This window comes from Sus scrofa, chromosome 14 (genome assembly GCF_054392235.1).
Source record: "Sus scrofa isolate SSC_HxYL_T2T_F1_AM1 chromosome 14, Sscrofa_HxYL_maternal_Yorkshire_Landrace_v2.0, whole genome shotgun sequence".
In the NCBI taxonomy this organism is placed as follows: domain Eukaryota; kingdom Metazoa; phylum Chordata; class Mammalia; order Artiodactyla; family Suidae; genus Sus; species Sus scrofa.
The window spans coordinates 120,561,542-120,574,280 of record NC_139396.1 but is presented as its reverse complement, the minus strand read 5'-3'; the positions used below and the strand labels follow the sequence as shown (position 1 = coordinate 120,574,280).

The following is a 12,739-nucleotide window of genomic DNA, read 5'->3' as shown; positions in this document are numbered from 1 at the left end:
TGGATCGGGGCTAATAAATTTTTTTCTCAGGAGGAACAGATAAATGGAGATGAGGTTTTCCTAAAGGGAAATCAGCACATACACATGCTAAGAGCTTTTAATGAACTTGCCAATGTCAGATGACAAAGGAATGCTAAATTCTCTCTGTTGTGTGGTGGTGAAAATTTTTTAAACTCAGAGACTGTGTCCTATAAGGGACCGTGCAGTGACATTTATACCAGAGACATCTGACAGGTAAAAAGATATATGATCAATTCAGTGATGTGGAATAAAGAAGCCAAAGGTTGGATTTAAGATAAATTGAGTTCTTGTTTGGAGAGTAAGCCAATCATAGTACTGTTTTTTGCTTTTTGTTTTTAAGTCAACCATAGTTTCAGGGAATCCTTGTGGCAAGATCTGTTTACTGTGTTTACTGTAGCAACGTGATTAAGGCTCTGCTCTGTCAAGCAAAGAACAAATGTTTAGATACACCAACTTCTGAGATGAACTATTTCTTCTTTGTACAAGAAGATACAAGACCAAAACTGTTAAAAAAACCAAAGCCCAGGCAAACAAAAGAAAACTGGAAGGCTCTTCTGCCCTCTGGGGATGGTAGGGCCTGTTTGGGGAGGGAGAGCAGGATGAGGAAAGGAGTCGCTGTTTGGCTTTGGCTGTGTGCCAAGTGAAAATTATTAGAATTATTAGCCCTGCTCAAATGAATCACCTGGGGGGTCGGCTTAAAATGAAGTCTGTGATAAATAGAATCTTGAAGATTCACCAGAATCTGGATATACTCCAGATTCTGCATTTCTAATACCCCCTAGGTACCCGTGCTGATGCTGACTATACTTTAAATTGTGATGCTCAACTTGGGCTGTACAGCAGATCACCTGGGGAGTTTGTAAAAACCTTGTTGCCCAGACCATACTCCCAAATCAGTAAAATCAGCACATCCAGGGGTGGCATCTAGGAGCTGAGAACCACAGTGACCCATAGGTCCAAGAAGAATTGCAGATATATTGATTTAGCTTACACAGGGTTTTATAATTTTTCTTCTGCTTAAGGTTGTGAGCTTTTCATTGAATAAACGACACTGGGACTGCATTTCCACCTGGTTGTCATCTGCCACAGCCATGCCCTCTGTGCCTTTTGGGCTTTTTTGGACCGGGCACATAGTTTCCAAGTCTCCCCAGGCTGGCCGGCAGCTTTCTGCATTTCTGTCATCTGCCTGCCCCCCTGCAAGCATCTGCTTTAGTGTCCCTGTTCTCACAGGCATGCTATAATGTTTTCTCTTGGATGGATTGTTTGTAATGCTAGTCTTCCTTTTTTTCCTTTGAACCCTTGATTCACACACAGGAGTGTTGGAGAGTTAGTTTGAATTGCATTGCCCAATCATTTTAGGATCCTCATTGAAACACTGATGCAGTAAAGCACTTGTGTAGGAGTCAGAAGCTAAGGTCTGCTCTGGTTCTGCCTCTTCCTGCTATGTTGCTATTGATACCTAACCTCTCTGAATCTGAGTTTTCCTCATCTGTAAAGTCACACGGTTAGTAGATTGGATTAAGCGTTCTTTAAGTGTGCTAACACAGTATCAACTGCTATCATTCATTCACTTTGCAAACTCTTATTGAGAGTTGGTTTACTCTGTACGGGCACTCTTTTTTTAATTTTTATTTTATATTGGAATATAGCTGACTTTCAATGTTGTGCTAGTTTAAGGTATACAGAAAACTGATTCAGTTATACATATGTATATATCCATTCTTTTTTAGATTCTTTTCCCATATAGGTTATTACAGAATATTGAGTAGAGTTCCCTGTTCTATGCAGTAGGCCCTTGGTGATTATCATTTTTTTTTTTTTTAACCTCTGACAGGTAATGCGCCGAGGTCATAACAAGGTTTGGGGGAGGCACATTTCACACAGATGTATGAACACCCAATCATCATCTTATGAACTCCATTTTATATGTAGTAGTTTGCATATGTTAATCCCAAACTCCTAACTATCCCTCCCCTCTACCTTTTCCCTTCGGTAACCATAAGTTTGTTTTCAAAGTCCATGAGTCTATTTCTGTTTTGTAAGTAAGTCATTTGTATCATATTTTAGATTCCACATGTAAGTGATATCATATGATATTTGTCTTTCTCTGACTTAGTTCACTTAGTATGATAATCTCTAGATCCACCCATGTTGCTGCAAATGGCATTATTTCATTCTTTTTTATGGCTGAGTAGTATTCCATTGTGTATATTTACCACATCTTTATTTATTCCTCTGTTCATGGACATTTAGGTTGCTTCCATGTCCTGGCTATTGTAAATCATGCTTGCATGTGCCTGGAACTCTTGAATGGAGGAAATAAAAAGGCAAGTTCAGTTCATCTACCTACCATGAATCTGTGGACTTGAAAAGTTCTCATGAAGGAAAAAATCAGGAACTGCCACACATCTCAATCTGTCTAAACAACCTGGACTATGCTCGAGGTCCTGTTGGGTTGATTAATAGCATGTCTTATAGACAAAGTGTTCTATGTGGATAAGAGATCACTAGGTCTGTAATTGGGAAAGGATTGCAGTGTGAGGCCTCTCTGAGGAAGGGAAGTCTTGTGGTGGCACAGCTGGGCTGAATCCTGGGTGTTCAGCTCAATGAGTAGCACAGAAGGGAAAAAAGCTGTGCCAGCACTGATATCCACATGCTCTGATGGACCACTTGCTGCCCCATCCACTCTGCCCCCCACATCTCAGAGAAGTCCTCCAGTGCAGGCTCCAGGATGAGACAGCTCTGCTAGCAAGGGAAAAATGGCTTTGGCCAGATTTAGGTTACCTGTCAAATATTCTATCAGCTCCAACTTCAGCAGCCTCAGTGGACTAGTCACAGTGCTTTTTTCCTGTTTCTAGTCCTTTGTTTCTGTCCTTTATCTTCTTTTATCTAGTCAATTTCCAGACATCTGTCTGAGATTTTGCTGTTGAAATTCTCCTGCCCTTTTCAATTTTTTTTTTTTTTTTAAACCTCTTAAGTGACCTGGCCATTCAGAGAGCCACACTCATGCCTACTGCTGCCACCTAGTGGAAGTACCATAATGTCATGGTTGCCTTTGTCTTTGATCCAAACTCTGGGCTAGACTAGAATTGAAGGAATTATTCCAGCACTATTTCTGGTTTGATGGAAAGTGATTGGAAAGTAAAGATGTTTTGCAAAGTGAACACGTACTTAATCTCTATTGAAACTTTTTTTTTCCAAGAAAGGATTTTAGAAGCTAACTCTGAAAACACCATTGTGCCAGTTAAGTCTAGAAACTGATTATTTTCTTGAAGAGTAAATTAACCAAGGATCACAGAGAAAAAAAAAAAAAGAGAGAGACCCACATCCCTTTTCAAACAAATGGGACATCTGGGTCTTGCTTCTCTGCACCTGAAGAGTAGATTCTCCTAAGTGACCCTGGTTTGATTGGCTTAGAAGCTCTTCTCCAGGCCTGGGATATCTCCCTCTATAGGGTGTGCTGTAGTAATTATGGAATCTCTATTTCACAATAATAGCTCCAGGGTTCTAAATTGAGGATAAATTTTGTCCTTCCTCTTTCTCTGTTTTTTTTAAAAATTTATTTATTTATTTTTTAAATTATCTTTCTACTAAGGTTGGACAAGAGATGTTTTCTTTCTTCACAACTCTGTTTTCATTTCTGTCCTTTTCCACAACTAGGCATCAATCCCATCTCCTTTTCCCTAATTCTCTTTCACTCTGATGATTTTTATCTCCACATATCTTCCCACAAAACCTCCTGTTCATCATGAAGATTCCTAGTGGTTTTCATCCACTTAAGTAATTCAGATGGGCTGAATTTGCCCTTTAATTTTTGAGGAAATGTTCCTTTTAATGGTCTCAGTATATTGATATACATGACTACAAATAACAATTAACAATGAGTAATGGAAGTAGAGCCAGATCTATATCATAATGACTATAGCAATGAAAAGCTCCCCTTTATTCCATCTCTCCTGAGTATTTCTCTGGAAAGCTTAGAAGAAAATTTTAGGACATAGTTCACAGAGGCCATTGGAATATTGAATATTCTGTATTTTTTATTTACAATATGTTTTCCAAAAGCAGATTCTAGAAATAAATCTACAGTGGTTTCACTCAGGGTAAAAATAGGGCATAAATTGAACTACAGTCCTCATATTAAATTATATTACCATATTATGTTTGCTACATTTGGAGCTGTGTCATCTTTGATATTTCAATGCTGCATTTGTCTTGAGCCAAAAATATTACAAAGACTCTTTTTCTTTTGGTACCATTATGGTACCTGATTTGAAATATCCAATTGCAGATATTTGAGACCATGGGATTTTATTGTTGGAAATAATCTTAGATGAACATGGCCAGCCTTTTCTTTATTTTAGCATTGAGGAGTCTGAAGCCTAGAGAAGAAAAGTATTTGCCACAGGTCACACAAACAGATCTCAACCAGAGCTGAATCCGTTCTCTTTGGACCATTCTAGTGTCATTTATTTTATTTATAAATGTACACGAATGACTATGTATATATATATGTATATATTCATGTTATACTTCGCTACACATATTTGATAATATTTATCCTGTTTACGTATTATAGATCTTTCAAACATGGTACCTTTCTAGTATTTTGCCAAGGGAAAAAAAGAAGAAAATTTCAAGGACTTCTTAGCTTTTAAAAATGTATAGACAACTATAGTAGTATAATCATAATGGGTGCCTTGTTAAAATGATTTTAGCTGATGCCCAAAAATGACTATCCTCTGCTAAGACTCCTTTGGAGGGAAGCATTCATTAGATCCATGAGGTTATCTTTATAACATATTGCTACATGGGCACTGCTTGTTATCTTCCACAGGCCTTTAAATCAGAATAGCTGTAGAACATTTACAGTTTACATAATAGGCCCTAATATGATCCTATTGCAATTAGTAAGTGATGAAAGACTCCCATGTTTCTCCAAATGGATCTATTTTAACATGTTCAGATTTCAAGAGTGCTTTAAAATCACACTATATTATTATTATTTTATTTATTTATTTTTGCTTTTTAGGGTCTCACTGGTGGCATATGGAGGTTCCTAGGCTAGGGGTTGAATCAGAGCTATAGCTGCCGGCCTACGCCACAGCCACAGCAACACCAGATTTGAGCCATGTCTGCAACGTATACCACAGTTTATGGCAGTGCTGGATACTTAACCCACTGAGAGGGACCAGGGATTGAACCTGCATCCTCATGGATACCAGTCAGGTTTGGTACTGCTGAGCCACGACAGGAATGCCACTTGCTTGTTTTGATACATTAGACTAGTCACAGCAGCAAATGGATGTGTCTAGGAAAGTCAGGGATTAATTCCCTTTCCAAATACCTCGGAGAAATTTTTCCCTGCTGCTTTGTTTTCTGACAATTCAAACTGAGATTACTGTAAGGAATGTGGATATGAATTTTTAAGACAGTTTTCCTGGTTGATTCTTTACCCTTCTCATTACATTTTTAAATTTTGAACAGAATACACTCTTTCCTTCTTTCCTCCTTTCCTTCCTTCCATAATTCATCATACATTTGTCCTGACATGAGTTATGCATCAGGCCTTTTGTGGGATGCTGTAGACCTTGTGATTTAGGAAAGATTATTTTGCACTATAATTCTCTATATTTTTAACTTTCAGAACTCTATCAAATTGTGATCATATTCTGAAAAACTCACTTTGATCTTTATCATACTCTCTTCTGAATATTCTGAAATGCAACCTATTACAAGTGTCCATACCCAGCCTCCATAGAGTGTGCTAATTCAAATTGTTTCAGTCATAAAGAAAACTCATACACAGCTCTATGATCAGTGTTGTCCCTGTAACCACCGTTACCCATTAAGAAATACAGCTCTGCCGGCTCACATCTTTTCATTTGTCCAAATGAGATTAACGTTGTCTCATAATTAATCCAGGGGACCTGGAGGGAGAGGTTTTCTCTGGTTGTTTTAGTTGATAAGAGCACTCCAGCAACACTATTCTCATTCACTAACTAGAGGTCTGATTTAATAGAGGCATTGCTGCCTCCGCCCCTTTCGGAAGCCACAGCAGGCAGGCCTGGCTTAGGGTTCATTAGAGTCTGGTAGGATGACAGCAGACTGGGAAGCAGCTGTAAATGATCAGAACCAGGGCTTGGCTAGCTTCAGCTTCTGCCAAGCCCAGCATGGCTCCAAATACTTTCTGGATTCCAAAGAAAACATGCCAGCCGTATGCCTGCTGATCACGGGACGTAGCTGGGATATATGTTTCTGGCTTTGAGGTTTTTGAGGAAGTGCTTATCATTGGTGCAAAAACACTCTTTCTGTCTTGCAGCCATTTGTGAGCCAATGATGACAGTTGAGCTGCATGTGTTTCCTTCTGGCAATGAGATAGGTCATTCTCAATTTTCTTTAGACTTTCAGGCTAAATCTGCATTTTAAATATAACGGGGAAGGGACCTTAGGGAACATCTTGTATAGGCTCCTTGAAAAGACTCAGAGGATTCAGATCTACACTGGGCTGGAGATAGGTATATAGCCAAGCTCTGCTCCAGGCACCAGGGACATGGAGATGAATGAGTCCCTTCTGTACACAGTGGTACAATGTTTGGCCCACCACAGACTGTCCCTCATTAACTTAATTAAAAGATGAAAGTGCATTATAAAGTATAATGATAGATACAGAGATAGATATAATGCTATCAGTATCGTGAGTAGGTACTGAATAGTATAGAAGCTACTCTGTATAATTAGTCTAAAATTGTAGAGACCTGTCTCCAACTAAACAGACAAAGTAGACAAGGAGCACTCTGAATTCATTTCTGTTTCTAAAAGACAAACTGTGTAAAAAGTTTTCATATGCCTGTTTACCATCTGTGTTATCTTCTGTTGTTGGGAAGATTTGTTTTGTTTTCATATATTCTCAATATGTGCAGGTATAAAAATACAGATAACTTGTCCATATATGAACTTACAGAAAATGGGCTGTTTGTTTTGTGATTGTTTTTTAAGTCCCACTTAGAATATGTTTCTGTGTTCCTATTTCTTGCATCATCAGGTCCCCATCAATATTCCCCTTCAGAACATTGTTGTCCATCTTCAAGAATGAATTAATTCTGTGATTAATCTAAGGATCTATAATTGTTTTCATTAGACACCTAGCTCCAAAGTGAAAACAGTGAGAGAGAGAGAGAAGAGAGACTGGAAGAGAGCTCAACAAAACCCACAGCTCAGTAGTTCCATTTGAACAACAGCTAACACTGCATTTTCCTTAAGAAATTTTGGTATTGTGGAGACCTGGCCAATAGCCCTCTGCAGACACATTAAGTTCCAAAGTGAGTTACCTTGATTAGCAAAGACAAAAAAAGGAACCATTTAGCAAAACACCAACATTTATTTGTACTTGACAGATTCTATAGCATGCCTGCCACCTGCAGAGGCATGGCTTTTTTTTTTTAACATATAGACCACCATACTTTGTACTCCATAATCCTGTGGCCAAACCCACAACTGATTGATGGGAGATTAATCTGTGATGCAAAAGTCACCAGCTAAAAGCTGGTCTATGGCTTTTGAGGCTTTGTTGCAAGAGCGCCACCCAGTAGCTAAATCTTATTCTAAGTGCTGGCTACGGCCTTGTGAGTAAAAGTGTGCTCTGTGTACCAGCAACACCAGCATCACCTAGGGAAATCTTCACCACCACCCCAACTTTCCGAATCAAAAATATTCATTTTACCAAGATTCTAAGTTAATTACTATGCACATTAAATTTTGAGGAACACTGTAGCATAAAACTCAATCTCTTTTTTGTGGAGCTTGTATGTGGAGCATGAAGAATGTCAGAAACATCAGGTGGGAAAGAATGAGAGAGACCTCGTAAAAGAAAATGGTTAAGGAGGCCATCAGCCAGTGAAAGTCATGAGTTAATGGAATCCATGGAGTAGAACAAATATGAATAAAGTCCCATTAGCTGATGAACAGAGCACAGTAAATGCAGAAACGGAACAAAGTTAAGGGCATATGCACTGAAGTAGAGGGCAGTGAACAAGTTGCTGGAGAGGATGACTTGTAAGATTGATTCTGAGGTAGAGAGCTGCTTTCTGAGTGCTAGAACTCCTATTGCATTTGTTCTCCATACATCCTCATTGTGTAACTGCTAAGACATTGCCCTTGATTTTTACTTTCCTGAAAATGTATAGCAAATTCTTATTAACTGAGGTAATTTAGGAATACCTCTGACCTTGGCAATCTCAAAGAGTCTCAAAAGCACATCATTCTAAAGGACTTTAGTTTCTTTAACTTTTATTCCCAGGTCAGGTTCTTGATTTTCAGTAAAAAGGCAGCTTCATGGAAAGCTGAACTTTAATACCTATGGCATGAAGTTCCTGTCTTGGCTCCCTGGAAACGAATCTGACTAGCATCCAGGAGGATGCAGGTTCTATTCCTGGTCTTGCTCAGTGGGTTAAGGATCTGGCATTGCTTGGGAGCTCTAGTGTAGCTCACAGATACGGCTTAGATCCTGCATTTCTGTGGCTGTGGTGTAGACCATCAGCTGTAGCTCTGATTCGACCCCCAGCCTGGGAACCTCCATATGCTGTGGGTGCGGCCCTAAAAAGACAAAACAAACAAACAAAAAAACAACCAACCTGTGGCTTAACCAATTCTTGATGAAGCTATGAAAAAAGAAGTACTTGGACTTCTAGAATGGTGGTGTGAGGAGCCTGGCAAGTTTGTTCCCTAAAAATTAAAAAAAGGAAAGAAAAATTGACACAAATATCCATATCAAGAGTCTGGAAATTAGTCAAAGGTAGCTGATACTTTGAGAAGCATTTCTTAAGGAAAACTACTGAAACTTGGGTGAGAGCAGTAGGAATCTCTAGCATTTTTGCCTGGGACTGCTCTCATCACTCCCAGGTACTTCATTATGGTAATTCTACCAGGACACAGCAACTGCGCTTTGCTGCTGGAGAGATTTAGAGCAGAGTGAGAAAACAACATGCCCCCAGGCCAGGCATTGTCAGAAACTATAATAATCAGGGTGGCAAACTAAAAGGAAAGGCCAACCTTGTAGCTAGCTTACATTATGGTCCCAGTCGGGAAAAGCTACAGAACAGCACATTAACCAAAAATTAATGGAGGAGGGGGGGAGGTCTTGCAAATGAGGCAGACATAATGTGCCTTGATTAAGTCTCATAACCATGTAGGTCTGCAAGTTTGTACATATGTGTAAGGCTGTACCCACAGCATCTAACTATCCACATATTCCTAGCTGACTATGAGATCATGTGCCAAAATAGAGGAGACATGAGGGCCTAGGGGAAAGTAAAAGTTAGGGCCGATTTAAACTGTGTGCTTCAACCCACATGCAGATCCTAACAAAGGGTGGGAGCTTACTGTTCCAGATAGTGGAGCATACCTCCAATTACCTCTGATGAATCCTTTTCTGACTACTACACTATTCAGAAGCAGCAGTCATCACTTGGAATCCAAAACGAAAGATTAAAATAAGAATTTTAAAAACTCAGAAGAAACATCAACACTCTCAGGGAGAGAGAGATATAATCCATAAAGTTAATCCAGGAAGTTACTAAAGAAACTGAGGATGCCAACACTAAAGCATCGAATAGAACAATCTCTAATGGGAATATTCCAATTTAGAGCTGCTGCAATGTACTGCCCGAAGTGTCTAGTTTTCATAAAAATAAAAATCATGAGACATGTAACAAAATAGGAAAGTGTGACCCATTTTAATGAAAAAAGCCAACATAAACTGCTTTTAAGGGCCCCAGATGTTTGATTTAGCATACAAAAGATTTTAATCAACTATAATCAGCTATTATGAATATATTCAAAGAACTAAAAGAAATCATGTTCAAAGAATTTAAAGATAAGTATTACAGTAATGACTCATCAATTAGAGCATATTAATAAAGACAGAAATTATCAAAAAGGACAAATGGAAATTTTGTATCTGAAAATTATAATAACTGCAGAATTCACTGGAGAAGCTCAATACAAATTCAAGATGGGAGATGAAGAGTCAGTGAACTTGAAGAAAGAGCAATGAAAATTATCCATCCTGGAGCTGTTATTTCTGGAGATGTTATTATTTCTAATGCCTTGTTTTCAGATAAGGATATAAACTGGTGCTTTGTAAAACCATGATAGGAAAAAACACAACTTCAGAGATTTAGGAGGGAAAGCTTTGGGAGTTAAAACACAAAATCAAGTTGAGCAGCATAGTCCAACAGATGTTTAAACAGATGAATAAAATGTGCCTTGTGAATTCCTAATGAATTTCAAAGATTACTGCCTGATACTGAGAAACGCAACAGATCACCCAAGTGGTACAAGCCACTGGAAAATGATTTTTTCATAAATGTCTATGACAGACAGGGCTCGTCTACCTTTTGATGTCTGGCTTATAGTTTAACATTTATGTATATTTCTAACAGTTTAAGTTGAAGATAATAATTGTCCCTTAAGATGAGAGCCATATCCAGCAAGCACACAGGTTGGCTTTGTTTCTTAGCCTTATTTTATCATATCTTCCAGTCCCAGACCTCCTATTTGTAATGTCATTTCTCTCTACCGTGATTTAACTAAGCCTTTTTCATGATACTTATCAAAAGATGTTCCATATCTGGCTGGTAGCATCACCACTCTTTCTAGGTCTGGATACAGAGAATAATCATCGACTCAGAAAATATTATGTATAGCTTCTTAGGACAGACTTTGAGTCATGAAGAAAATGATAAGTATAACTTCCTTATAGCATGGATGTTTACTACAAGTAAAATTGGCCGAGTGGATCTCAGGGCATTATCAGATAAGAGAATCTAGCCCATAGTTTATTGTTGATGGATGTTTTCTGAAAAGAGGCTACAAAGAAAATGATTTAAGTGATTAGAGAGGGGTGAAAGAAAGGAGAATGTCTTGCTTATGGATACTATGATTGGGTAGCCTGGTTAAATTTATTAAGAAGGAGAAAAAAATGAAGAAATATAAAAGAATTTCTTTATATAGAAGAAAAGAATGTGAGCTTTGAAATCAGATAAATCATAGTTTGAGTCCTGGTTGCTGCATTTACTAGCTTGAGCATTTTCAGTACTCTCTTGGATCCCCGGAATTTTCCCTTATAAAAGGATTTGGTTGTAATGATTAAAGATTGCATATAGAAAGGCCAATACATGGCTGGCATTCAACTTGGGAATCTGAGAAATAAAACCACATGAAAGGGATTACGAATGATGAAAATCACAGCATTCCCCTGCCAGGAATTTGGCTTTTTCAACCTGAAGAATTGAGTTTCTGATGGTAAAATGCCAGCTAAAGGTATTAAGGATCCTTCAGTGCCCTACATGTCCCATTGTGAGGCTGGATGGTAAGAATAGTGTGAACTCCCTGAGGACTATGTGAAGGAGGCCTCAGTCCTGGTGACAATTGGGTGGGATACACGAATCAAACAGTTTTTAAAGATAATAACAACATCTACTATATACTTTGCAATAGAATATTCAGTCTTGATACCTAGCAGGATGTAACACAGACATCTTTGCTAATATATTAATGGGATGGATGATACCTAAAGTCTGTATATTGCTTTACCAGCTAGAAGCTTTATCCATCATTTCTCTCCATCATCAACACTTGAGATAGATATCAAAACTGTTAATATATAGGTAAGGAAACTGAATTGGAATCTGGAAGATTTTCCTAGATTCTTCATCTAGCCCCTAACAAAGCTGTAACTCAGGAGTTCCCATTGTGGCTCAGTGGTAATGAACCATACTAGTATTTACCCACGAAGATGCAGGTTTGATCCCTGGCCCTGCTCAGGGGGTTAAGGATCCGGCATTGCCTTGAGCTTCGGTGTAAGTGGTAGACGTGGCTTGGATCTGGCATGGTTGTGGCTGTAGCATAGGATGGCAGCTGTAGCTCTTATTCCACCCCTAGCCTGGGAATGGCTATATGCCACCGGTGTAGCCATTAAAAAATAAAAATAAAAACTAACTCAAACCCAGGTTTTCTGACACCAAGTCCAGAATGTTTTTTCCCAGTGCATTACAGCTGTCATTCTCAGAGTAAGGGCATCTCTTTAAACAAAGCCAGCAAGTTTTGCAGCTGATGCCTGGCTGCTGAAAGGCATAGTCATGGTAGAGAGTGTTTTTGGGTGACTAAACCTCAAGGAAACATGCCTTCAAATCCAGATCACAGACTACAAGCAACCTTTTAATCACTCTGCTGTCCAGCCCAGGCTGCTGCCATCAGTCAGTGTATCCGCCAGTTCATCATGCTCACAGCAAAGTCAAAAGATAAAGTAGCAATTGAAAAGGGGCAAAAAGCACCTCTTAAGAAAATGGCATTTTTCTGGCATTGATGAAAGTATCAGATGCTAGTTAGTAGAGAGTGGAAATTGTTCCAGATTAAGGATTATTTGGCCAAAACACGCATTTTAAATGAATATAGCAGCTACCTTGGGATACATTTCATTAGCAACTGAAACACCTGCTCAGACAGAAAGGCAATTTTTATCCTGTCGCTTTTCTTTTATGAGACTGAAATCTAGCATTTAGGTGGAGATAACTCCATAGAAAACATTTTTAACAGGCTTAAGGAAAATCAGCTGTTTAAAACATAAGATTAACACATGTGGTGTTTTCATTCCTCTTCATCTCGTTTTTAGGAATTATGGGATGTTCAGGTATATTGTATCCATGTATATGAAGTA

At 38.7% G+C, this 12,739-nt stretch overlaps 1 protein-coding gene and 1 non-coding gene across 4 annotated transcripts in view; one reads left to right on the top strand and one right to left on the bottom strand.

The window, feature by feature from the left end:
* PRKG1 (protein kinase cGMP-dependent 1) overlaps positions 1-12,739 on the top strand; it is a 1,234,647-nt gene that overhangs the window by 418,613 nt on the left and 803,295 nt on the right.
* Positions 1,846-1,947, bottom strand: LOC146396966 (small nucleolar RNA U13). The gene has a single exon (XR_014828618.1). It is a non-coding gene; the product is annotated as a small nucleolar RNA U13 (small nucleolar RNA).